The sequence below is a fragment of the Sceloporus occidentalis genome, unplaced genomic scaffold, assembly GCF_023333645.1.
Source record: "Sceloporus occidentalis isolate IW3139 unplaced genomic scaffold, rSceOcc1.0.p SCAF_1, whole genome shotgun sequence".
NCBI classification, from domain to species: domain Eukaryota; kingdom Metazoa; phylum Chordata; class Lepidosauria; order Squamata; family Phrynosomatidae; genus Sceloporus; species Sceloporus occidentalis.
In genome coordinates, this window is record NW_028316981.1 from 211,253,431 (window position 1) to 211,266,419 (window position 12,989).

Consider the following 12,989-nt stretch of genomic DNA (forward strand, 5'->3'; position numbering starts at 1 on the left):
GTTCTTTCTCAATGTTTTATTAGGACAAACTTGGTTACAAAGTGCAAGCCCTGGCAAAACAAACTGCTGAAGTAAGTGGACACTCCTGCAATGGGAGATTGCTCAGCATTTCAGTGGATATTGATCAACCTGTCATGATCTTTCCAAATTCTTATGCTTAAAAGGTAAGATGACTTCTGTTTGCTTTTCTCCCCCAGATCTCATGCCTATCTTAGAAATAAAGAAACACTCAAAATGTTAACCTCATGTCCTCTAATGGAAAATTTGGAAATGCTTAACCATGTTCCATCTTGCCCCCCAGTTGGTCCCCTGAGCTATAGTTAAGCACTGAAATTTGATGCCTAAATAAGGATAAACAAAAGGAAAGTATTTGCCACAGAACCACATCAGGTTCACATTATGAAGCTGGTTGGAAAACTGTGACTAAGGTTCTATTGTTACACAGCAAAATATGATTCAAAAACTTTCCCAGACCCTCATATAAAATCATGGCTTAGCTTTTCAGGCCAAATTGTGGCTCCAGAGGACAGATGCAGGAAGACTCCTGCAAGGAGAGTAACTGAAGAGATAGAAAATCTGCCTTGACCAAAGTCTATTTGCAAATCCCACTCTGAATGTGAAACATAATGACAATTTAGGCATTACATGATAAGGCATATTCACAGCAAAGCAAAAGAGACCATGGTCAAGCTCCATCTATGACAGCTTCAAAGTGACTTTCAGAATACATGTGATTTGCTATTTGCTGTCAGTTTATTTATTTACAATTACCTATCAACAGATTTAAATCTACGGTTCAGGAGCAGGTGAGAAAAAAACAACACAAGATGACTGTAAATTGTATTAGGAATTCTAATGACCTGGAAGAGAACATTAATCTTTCTTTTGATCATCTGTTATCTGCTTCATTTGATTCATTAAATATGATCTCCCAAGTCCGGTATCCCTTATCCATGTGGCACTAAGGCTACATCTACACTGCAGAAATAAATAAACATTATTATTATTATTATTATTATTATCCAGGTTAATACTACTTTAACAGCCATTGGTCAGTGCTATGGGATTCTGGGCACTGTAGTTTTGTGAGACATTTAGCCTTCTCTGTCAGAGAGTTCTAGTGCCACAAAAAACTACAATCCTCAGAATTCCATAGCATTGACCCAGGGCAGTTAAAGTGGTGTCAAACTGGATTATTTCTATAGTGTGTATGCAGCCTAAGGCTTTTTAATAGTTTTACTGCAGAGATCCAGCTGATCTGCACCTTGTTGCCTTTTCAGACGTACATTGTGCTCAGTGTATTCAGCAATGTACTATGGTAGTCTTTGTCCTAGTCTTTCCTTACTCAGAAAATATTGGTTCTTACACAGTTGGCTAGCTGGTCTTGACTAAGTATTTCCATAGCAGTTCCCTAACAGTGCACCAACTAGGTGTTGTCGTTGTGGAGCTTTTGAAAGAGTCCTACAGAAAATGGCTGTCATGTACAGTATGTAGGAGGATTGTCCCTTAGCAAGATGAAAGGTATGGTAGGCCTGACTACACAAACAAAGTGTTCATTGTCCAGAAAAGAAACTTGTGAAGCTAGAAGAAAAATGGCTTTCCCAAGTACCTAAGGCAGAAATGGTGTGTCAGCTCTAAAATGCGCGCGCACACACAGAGATTTTAAACCACAGCTTTATGCACCAACAGACACTTCATATAAAACAAGGTTTGCGATGCATAAAACTGTGAGGTTCAGAGATGTTCAAGTTGGCCAGAAAACTTGAGTATGTGGTGCGGGTGGGGCAGGCCTGAGCTTCCAAAGCTTTAACACATCCCACCTTTCACAATGCACAACAAAATGCCCATTTCACAGAAGGCAAACTAGTGATGCCCAGAGAATAAGACTCACCCTGCTTACCCCACCAAATCCAGTTGGAACACAGTTTCCACACACAGATCCCAGGTAAAATTTATTACATCAAAACAAATAAATTAAGCTAAAAGAGAGAGAGAGAAAGAGAGAAAATAACAGACAAAACATGCTGGGAAAGCACTCCTCACTCCCCATCTCCTACATAGCACATTTGCCATCAACCTTAGCTTACCTTTTTCAGTTTTCTGGGCACTCAGATGCACTTCAGAATAAAGCTCTGGGCTGCAACCACTGCCATTTTTATTTTCTCTGAATCCTTCCAGATCCTACATAAAGCCCAGGGGTTATCTTAGAAATAAACTTGATGCTGGAGACAAGAATGCCACTTTTCAGCACACTAGCTGAAATTTGAATGTATAAAAACCTTTTACAAAATTAAGCACAGGGAATAAGACTATGTCAGACACCAAGGAAGGTGTCTGGCTCTGGAGCCCAGATTTAACAAAACTTGCAAGACAGGAGCTGAACAGAATAGCTTGAATCTGGCCAGGAAAAAAAAAGGTTTGTATCTTTATACATTTTACTTGGCAAATTTTTAAAATTGTAGTTTGAATTTTATTCAGTTTCTACACAATCACATCCATTTAGAAAAACAATTTGCATGGGCGAAACATCTAAATTATCTTTCTCTATATCTTATATTCTTATACTTTTACTTCTTACATTTGTTTTCCTTTTCTTTTTGCAGTCTTCACTTCACTCTTTCTTTCCTACTCTCTTTCCTCTCATCCTTAATTCCATTCAAATGCCCTTCCTATTACCTTCCACATCCTTTCTCCTTCTCCCTTCCACTCCTCCTCCTCCTCTCATCTTCCCCTTCCTCCTCACCTACACATACCTTCAATACATACATACTACTATCACCTACCTACTTTACCTTCTTATTCTACCTTTTCAGTCTACTTATTATTCTTCCTTCCTTGATTCTTCTTTCTTATTCATACTTTCAAACATTCTCCCCAACTTCTTCTTCTACACACATTGACCTTCTTTTTACATCCTAAACTTAATCTCATTCACTGTGCTACTATTATCCCAACTATTTTCTCTAGGACAGTTTACATATTCTCTTTAAACCCCTTACAATTTTCAGCTTACATTTAACTTTCCTCTATATGTTAATAATAATAATAATAATAATAATAATTTGTTTTATTTATATACCACTATTCCAAAGATCATAGCGGTGAACAGCAAGTAAGCTAATTAGCAGGTAAGCTAATTAGTTTACTTGCTAATTAGTTATATAATATATATAACTAATATATATATAATATAATATATATATTATAAATATTATATATATTATATAATATATATATATATAATATAATATAAGTAATATAATGTTATATTCTGTAATCCTATAGCCTATCTTTCTTTAATGTTCACCTTTGTTTCTTATGTTGAACTTATAATTGCTATTTCTCCCCATTACTTTCTCATGAATTAAATTACTCACTCTTTCCTTATTAAATTTCTAGTGCGTTATCTCTCAATAGTTGCATTAGTTTATCCACTTCTATCATATCAAATAATTTCAACATCCAATCTTCTTTTTTTATACTTCTTTTTCCACATTTGGGCAAAGGTAATCTTTGCTAGCATTACCGGATAGTTCTGTATCTTTATACATTTTAGAACTGACTAGAGAAGCATTGCTGGGATGTTCAGCTCTGAAATTGTACTTTTAGTTTTTAGGGGTTGGAACTGTGGCCCTTTAGGTGTGGTTGGACTATAATTCAGGCCCCACATCACCAATTTTTGGCTATGGAGAAACTGAGCAGGATTGGAGTCCAAAAAGCAGCTGGAAGGACACAGATACCTTTACTCCTATTTCAGGGTGTTATGTTGCTTTAGCATTACTTGTCATGCATACTCCTTGCATGTTCTTTCTCACCTGTATTTCTATGGGGCCCCGAAATCCTGCAAAGGATGACATCCAGCTCTCAATCATATCTAAAACTCCAGAAAATAGTGGCTCATCCTGTTTGTTGTTGCGTACCTTCAAGTTATTTCCAACTTATAATGACTCTAAGGAGAACTTACCATTGGGTTTTCTTGGCAAGATTTGTTTGCCTTTCTCTTCCACTAAGGCTGAGAGCATGTGGCTCACCCAAGGTCACCCAGTGGGTTTTATGCAATCCTGTATAAGTTTACCCATGAATAAGCCACACTGGGAGTTATTTCTAAGAAGGCATGCATGAATTATGTTGTCAAGGCCATCACAAAGTTTACATTAAAAGATCTATATAGATATGGACAGATCACAGAGAGAGAGAGAGCGAGAGAGGGAGGGAGGGAGGGAGAGATCTACCATACATCTATTTTGAAAGTCAAAGCTTTGTATACTTTCTTAGGGCACTTATATTTATAGAGAGATTCACTGTGTTAAATTAAAACCAGGGAACGTGAATTTGAATAAAAGTACTTTTGCCAGTTTCCCCCAGAATCAGTCGACCTAAAAATTAAAATAATATCTACAACAATCTGGTCAATGCAGTTTATGTTTGAACCGCCCTTAGAGACTGGCTGTGAGAGTTCTAGATTCAGTTGTCCTTGGTTAGCACCTGAGAAGTGTTATAGAATGCTTATAAATATTTCAACTGTGCAGATGTTTGAAAAAACTGTTAGCATGCCAGTCTAAAAACATAAATGACTGGTAAGAAAGGGGAACAGAGGGGAGAAAAAGATCACCATTGCAATAATATGCAGTTATGAGATTCATTGAGTTGTGTGCTTGTGTTTGGGAGGTATGCAAATAAAAGTAATGTGAATAGGAGCGTGCAAGAGATTCAGTGGGGAATAAATGCAGAAGACACTACAAATCTAACAGGCATTTTGGATTTTTTCATGACTCATAAAGATGGAGAGGTTATGACACTTCAGTGCCATTTAGATGCATATATGATACTGTTCTTTCATGGCCGTATATGGTACCATCCTTTCATACCACCACTGTGGCTCTAATTACTGATAGCCCCTACCATCACTTGGAAAAAATTAGTGGCCACAAGATACTTGTATTTAATTACTTTTTTGCAGTAACTAAGAGGCAAAACAGGCTGCCACAAAGGAGCGGCTCCATGTCACCCCTTTCAGCACCAGATCGGGGCTGTGGCAAACGCATGCTGCAGCCCTGAACTGGAACTTTGCCAGCCCTAAAAGAAACGGCAAAATAGAGCTCCTTTTAGAGCCAGCAAAAAGGCGTCCTTGCTATGGCGGTGGCACTTTCCAGTGCTCCTTTTGGTGTGCGTCATCTGAGCGCTGTGCCAAAGGAGTGTCATGATGCCACCCTTGGTGTGGTCGGATGGGTGGTGTGATGCTGGTGTGAGAGTGTTCTTGGGGTGTGTGTTGTCCAAACGCCACACCCCCATGCTGGTGCTTCAAGTCGGTCTGTTTAGCCGCTAAGTCATAACTAAGTAGCATACTGAGGGAATTTTTTTTTTTAAAAAAGCAGATTAATGCTCATGTTCACTTACTTTTATAGTTACAGGAAACAGGAATATTATGTGATTTAAGTGATGCATCACACTCTGCTATGGATGTTAAGGGGACAACAAAATGGATAAGAGGAGTATGTTATTACTAAAGCACCGACTTTGGGCCTCCAGATATTTTGGACTACCAGAAGCCCCAAACAGCTTGGCCAGTATTCAGGAATTCTGGGAGCTGAAGTCCAAAACATCTGGTGGACCAAAGTTTGGAAACCACTGTACAAAAGGATAGCATCTTGTAGCATTCAATTTTTTTTAAAGCATTCAAAAGTAAATATTATAGTCATTTTTAGTAATGGGAGAGTAAACAGTTCCTTTTAAAATTGTAACTGTAACAAAAACTAACTACCTTGGAATCCTTTTTGAAAAATAAACTTTCTAAGATGTAATAGCTATTACGCTCCTGACAGGAGTTATTATCTGCCTTGCCCCCAGATGCTGGATCTTGATGGATTGTTGTATTTTAATGATGTTGTTCTGATGTATTATCTTTGTGGTTTTATAGCATATTGTATGTATCGTTTTTAGTAGTCAGTAACCCCGCTTCGATCCTTTGGGAGAGGCGGGGAAACACAAATAAATGTATTATTATTATTATTATTATTAGAGTATGGATAGATGGTCTGTCTTATATGAATGGTAAACATTAGTCACATTCAGGGAAACTTGAGCAAAGTGCTAACAAATATCTACAGACAAGGCTGGTGTATGTGGCGAAAAACTTACAAAGAAAAAGAGGGTGGTGTAGGGAATGAGTATATACAGAAAGGAAAGTGCTAAATCTCCACAATCAGCCAAAGACTTACGTGTGTGCTTGCTGTCGGCTTTAACCTAACCAACCTGTTCACGTGCTCTGCATTTTGTGAATTAGATGTTGCTTTAACATAAGAGACATCCGTTCATTTGTCCTTCAGCCTATGAAAGAAGGTAAGTGCTGTGTGTGAGAATCCAGGTAAGATTTTCAGTAGTGCATTCACATCTTGGGAAAAGGGGAGAGAGGAATAGATTGCAACATGCAGAATCTACCCATCAAGGTCCATCTTCTCAAACAGCTAAGTAGACACTGGGGGCCTCTGAAAGTTCCCAAGAAAGGTATGAGGACAATAGTCAGACCTCTTCTTTATCTCTAGCATCTGGGATGGGGAGGGGTGTCTCTCACTTCTGCACATGAACATTTTTTCCATGTGGCTGTCACAGCCTATAGCTCTTGTATGAGTTGTCACTCATTTTGGCATTCATTAAAGGTTACCGTATATACTCTAAGTTGCCTTCATGTATGTCGAGGGCAGGTCTTGGGGCCAAAATTATGGATTTTGGCACAACTCGTGGATAGGTCTAGGGTGAAACTTAGGGACAAATAATAAAGGATGTAAAGGATGAAGTAAATTAAAATGATCCCACAGAAATTACAAAATTCCAGCAGGCAAAACTGTTTGTGCTCACCGTAAAGGCTGGATAGATGAGAGAGTAAAAGAGGTCAGTGCTTCACGCCCTCACCTTTCTCCAAGGGATGGTTTCTTTTTTGATAAGAGTTCAAGTACAGTACTTACACCGACCTGTGGATAAGTTAACTCAGGTTTTTTGGATCAATTTTTTTACTAAATTTTCTAGACTTATATATGAGTATATACAGCACCTTCTTGGACTAGGATTGTTATCTTCACAGCGCTAAAGAATATCTCACTTACCGGTCTTGGGAAAAAATAAAGAGGCTCCCAGAACTCACCCCCAAAGCTCCTGAAATGAAGACCTGCTTCCTGCAAAAGTGATTAAACATCCCTCCCTTGCACCTTCCCTCTGGAAGAAAGAACTGCTTTTCTATAACATCACACTTTTGTTCTCTAATCAGGAACAAAGAATTATTAAAAACTGGAGCTTACAAGAGAAATGCAAGTTTTAAAAAAATTCTTAAAGCGAAAAGCTAAAAAGCCAAGATTAAAAGCCCCCGTGATATTCCAAAAATGCAATGCTTGCTATCATTACCAGTTCAAGATACATTATGCTGTTCCATCATCTTAAGGACACGAGCTGCAAGAACAGTGAAATCCCATTTGAGCCGATCCCTTGCGTTAGCCATGTGGATTGTATTTGTTAGAAACATGTCTGTTATCATTTGGAAGCTAACACCAAGCAACCCGGTCTGTCAGCATGGGAACTGCACCAAGTCAGTCATTGGCTTCCTGGGTGCAACTTCATGTTGGAAAGTGCAAAGGAAGGGCATGCAGTCATGCAACACTTAGTTTATGACCTTCCATGTACTAGTAAGTATGGGGCAATGTGTGTTTTCACTATTATTTTGCACATTGTAGCCTTGAAGAAGCTGCAGGTCTCCATCTTGTCCTCACAATACCTCAGCACAGCATTGTCAGCCACCAATTTATGAATTATGAACAAACTGTCTCAGATAACTCAGAGAGACATAGGCTTAGTGATCTGTTTCTGGAACTATGTTTATTTTCAATGGAGACATGACATTTAGGCCAGGGTTGGAGAATCCTCCTCTCAAAAGCTTCAGGCAGCATAGCCATTGGTAAGGGATTGTGGGGCCTGTAGTCCAAAAATCTAGAGGGTCAAAGGTTCCCCTGCTCTAAATTACATTGCTAAAATGGAGAGGGCTTGGAGTAACTTAGGAGTGGATCTTTATGAAAGGACTGTAAATGCTGTCCAGTTTGGATACTCAAAAACAAATTCCCAGGCTCTGAATGTGTGGAGCTTTTTCACCAGGATCCAGTTGACAGAACTTGGGATTTCAGTTAAGGGGGGAAAAGCCTATTGAGCCAGAGGTTGTCCACACTTTCCCTCAAGCATTAAAGCAGTCCTTTTCACAATAGTGTTTTGAGGAACCATGGGGTCTCCTGTAAACTCTTGTAAACTCAATAGGCTTAATTCCTCAATTGGATGGACAGTCATAGTAGGTGCACATTCCTGAAAGACAGACAGCCTACCCCCTACCAATGGTTTCTTTCAATAAGCCATTTGAAGGGCTCTAGAGGGCATGGTCTCAATGTGCCAGGCACATTGAGTCCTTCACATTCTCACCAATGTCCTGTATGAACTGAGTGGGCCATCCAAGGTTACTCCCATACATCCCTCAAGACGTTTTTGTTTCAGGGTCTTTTTGCAAGGAAACTAATGGAGGAAAACTGGTGATTGTTTGTTCTTGAAACTCAAATGTAAAAAAAAGAGGATTTATATCAGGGCCAGATGTGGTCAAGCGCGGGGGGGGGGGGATTTCATCTGATTCCAAAGCTCTTTTGAATGATTGGAGATAAGGAGCCATTGAAAACTTGGGAAGCTGATGTGATCAACTGACTTCTATTGTGCAGACTGAAAATCATCTGTTTTGAACCGAGCTCTAGTTTGCAAACTGTGAACTTGCTACCATATGGCTCTGGGTTTTGGTTTGCAGCTCGGAAAACTTGCTGTATGGTACTGAGCCCTGCTGTGCAGCCCAGGGAAATTGTTGAACAACACAGAGGCCTGTTACAGACTGCCAAAATAAAGCTGCTTCGGGTCTCTTTGGAGGTATGCTATTTAAATGATGCATGGGTCCTAAGAGTCCGGAGGTCACGCCAAAGCCACACTCCATTCCTAAGCACTGGAGTGCAGCTTTGGTGCAGCTTCTGGATTCTTAGGATGCATGCATCATTTAAACAGCATACCTCCAAAGAGACCCAAAGCAGCTTTATTTTGGCAGTCTGTAACAGGCCTAAGCTCTAGTCTGCAGCTTATTAAGAGTCTAAGTGTACCACTTCAGATTGACTACAATGGCTAGAGTCTTAAACTACCATCATTATGGGTATTTATATCCCACCTTTCTTTTCTCTTGGCCTGCATGTGTTTCCTAGGTGGTCCTCCATTTCAGAACTGGCAAGGCCTCCTTAATTTCAGCAAATTTGCTGCCACATGTCACCTCACACTATGCCCTGCCTACCCTAGCTTTGAGAGAGACTTCAGAAGGTTCAGTTTTTTATTCCACTTCTACGTGGCAAACTGTAGCAGCTGAGAAGGCCTTTTCTATACAATAAATGTATGAAAAGTAGATTGTAGCCCTGCAGTCAGCCTGGATCCTTCGTTGTAAGAAAAGGCAAGAATGCCCTCTTTCCATATGAACAAAAGAGTCTGGCACAATTTGTCCATAATGTGTAAGAACAAGACCGACTGGCACACTAAATAAAGTACAAATCTGTCTGTTCGGTACAAAACAATGTGGCCTCTTCTGTCTGTGAGCGGCTGTGAACATGCTTCATTCAAGGATACTACAAAGCAATGCACGTGTTTTTAATGCATAATGGGTCACATCCATACAGTCACTTTAGACCTTAGTCAAAACAATACAAAAATAACAACCAGATGTGGGCTGGATCCAGACTTACTTATCTTGAGAGGCAGATAACGATATAAATAGAACATGTTAGCCAACACACTATATTTTTAAACAAGAGCTGTACATCTGAAAACAAAATGTTCTGTAGCGCTCTCTCTCTCTCTCTCTTTCTGTTGTGTATTTAAAGATTCAAATTTTGCATAAAACATTTGATGACTGCAGTGCATAACCCTGTATTTGTGTCCTGTTCTACATAAAAAGGTAGGAGGGCCAGAAAAATCAACTCTGCCCAGTAATCCATGCTGGCATAGATGAGGGTAAACGGTTCTGTACTTCTGCTATTATTTGCCAGCTCAAAGAGTAAAGGAGTCTTTTGCAGAGCCTTCCCCACCCCAGTTCTCCAAACTGGCTTTTAAAACTGTTTTCATGTTTACTGGAATGATTTTCATTATTTTGAGTATAATGGTAAGTCAAATGGTTTTGTTGCTTATTTTGTTTTCCATATGTTTTTCATGATGTTTGGTAGCTAACTTGAGTGCTATTTGCTTATTTGATGGAAAGGCAGGATAATAATGTACAAAATGAATAGCAAAATAAAATAGGCAGTTCAGCCTCTCATGTCAAGAGGCTTATTGAACTCCCCTCACTTGCAGACAATTTTGAGAGTTCTCCCTTTATGCACCTCCTCTTTTCAACACCATTTGCCATAAAGCTGGTCTCTTCTTTTGCTACTCCAGTGATGGAGGGAGAGAAAGAGAGAAAAAGAAATAAAGAAGGAAAATAAAAGAAAAGAAAGCCATTGCTTTTGTCTTCATTTGAATGGAAGAGACTAACAATGAGAGGAATTTCCTTGGGATGGTGATCTCTGACTGAGTGTCCAGCCACTTATTGCTGACAGAGCTGAGGAAAGTTAGAAAACATCTCCCAGAATCCCCCAGGCAATATGACCACACTTGGGATTCTGGGAGCTGGAGTCCATAAAAGTAGTTTTCCAAGTTCTTATTCAAAGCATATTTAAATCTCACTCACTGGTACTGTGCACATATTCTTAAAGAATGACTTCATTACATCGTTCCTAAATCTAGCTTGTAACTAGTAATTAGAAACTTCTCCAGACTTATTTCCAGGGCTGTTGTAGGGGATTACACTTGTATTTCCATTATGATTTTGGAATGGAGAAAGAAACATAGACAGCTTGTAGAAATGATCTACAGTCCCAAAATGTACATATTTGTTCCATGTAATAAGTCTCATCAAATTCAGGGGAACTTTTTGCTCAACCAACAATGTTTAGATGTGAAAGTCAATAGACTTCAGACATTGTACTATACTGAATTTTGTAAATTAGTAAAGTAGTCTATGGTGGGATACAGACTGCCCCTTTGGGGCAGCTTCTACCCGCCCCTTTCCCCGACGGATCAGGGCCTCAGCAACCCCGGAAGCCCTGATCCGCTGCTTTTCCAGGCCTCGGGGAAGTGGCAAAATGCCACTTTCCTGCGGCCTGAAAAGGGGTGTTCTTGGGGCTTCATGCCCCAAGGACACCCTGACAGAGGCGGGGAGAGAGAGAAAGGGGCCACTTGGCCCCTTTCTCATCTGTATCACTGGCGTGGCTGTGTAAATGCCGCCCCAACGATATGCGCGGCAAAAGGAGCTCCGTTTTGGAGCTGCTTTTGGCACTGCTGAAAGGGCGCCACAAGTGCCCTGTAGCGGCGCCAGCACGTAACGGCCGCGATGTGCCGTGCTGTTTGGACACGGCGTGGCCGTCACATCAAAATGGTGGTGCCCATGTAGACAGAGCGCTGTCATTTTGACGTATGGAGTACGTGCTAGGGTTAGGGAGCGTCTGTAAAGGACGCTCTGAGGCAACTCTAGTATGTACTCAGTACGTGCTAAAAGGCCCATCTGGACAGGGCCTATGACAACTTAGAAAATTCAGACTAGTTCTTAGAAATGATTGGATTCCATCAAAGAGTGAAATTAACCAATCAATGGTCCAAACTGAAATGCTTCTCTCTGCTTAAAAGTAGAGTATGCCTAAAACCATCACACTTTTTAAATTCATTGAGGCAGTTACCCTCACCAGAAGTTTCATCTCCTAATAACATTGACCCAACCTCAGCACATAGGCCAGCTCTTTCCAACCTGGTACCTTGGGAGTTGTGTTGGCCTACAACTCACATAAATCCCTGTGAGCTGTAGTGGCTGTATATTATGAGAATCATAGTCTAACACATCATGGCATAATGTTTTCAGTGTTCGACTAGAACTCTGGAGACCAAGGATCGATTTCCTGCTTGGCCTTGAAATGCACTGCGTGATCTTGGGCAAGTCACATGCTCTCGGCTGCAGGGGAAGGCAATGGCAATTTTCCTCTGAACAAGTTTTGCCAAGAAAGCCCCTTAATAGGTACTTTAGGGTCACGATAAGCTGGAAATGACTTGATGACACACAACAACAACAACAACAACAACAAAAATCTAACGCATCTGGTGGCACTCTTTTGAAGAAGATTGCTGTATGCTACAAGTATGAAGACTTTCCTTCATCTAGACAAAAATGAAACTGAAAGCTTTGGAAGCATAATAAGACATATCTTTTTTAAAGTGCTGGGGTCATTATTTTTTAAATAAATATTTTTGATACCTTCCAAAGAAATGTGTATTTTTTTGTCTAAAGCAAAGTCTGTAGGCAGAAGAGACACAGTATGTCCAGAATAAACTGGGCAAACTGGGCCAAACTGTGGTAACAGGTGTCTATTGTCTAATGCATGAGCCATCAACACACTTCCCTTTATGCCCCAAAGCAATTTGATATCTCTTTTTAAAATGCTGGCTACTAGGTGACATACAAGCAGACTGAAATATATGAATATATAAATCATTGTGCTCCATTAAAAATAAAAACCTTGCCTGGAGCACAAGCTTACCTGGAACACAAGAGACACAGCAAGGCTGTTGCTTGACAAACCCAGTTAACATGGGAAAAAATTTACTATCTTAACCACTGACATCCTGGCAGGTAACTATATAACATATTATTCATATTTCCATTTGCAAACAAAGGTGTGGTACAGACTGTCAAAAAGCGCCAGTATTAGGGTTAGGGAGTGCACACCATGTACATGCTCCCCAACCCTAGTACATGCCGGTGGTGGCATAATGGCGGTGCCCTGGGTACACAGGAGCCATCATTATGATGTCACGGCCATGCCGCGTCCAAATGGCGAGGCGCAGGCGTGATGTCTTTGCGC

At 40.2% G+C, this 12,989-nt stretch overlaps 1 protein-coding gene across 2 annotated transcripts in view; it reads right to left on the reverse strand.

Annotated features, from left to right (window-relative positions):
* Nucleotides 1-12,989, reverse strand: part of FRMPD1 (FERM and PDZ domain containing 1) — a 97,665-nt gene that overhangs the window by 59,635 nt on the left and 25,041 nt on the right. The window contains exon 1 of one of the 2 annotated variants that reach the window (XM_089488754.1): nt 2,088-2,223. The exons of the other annotated variant lie outside the window; for it this stretch is intronic. The gene's annotated coding sequence lies outside the window, so the exon portion shown is untranslated. Of the gene's footprint in view, nt 1-2,087; nt 2,224-12,989 lie in introns of those variants that run through there. 2 annotated transcript variants of the gene reach the window in all.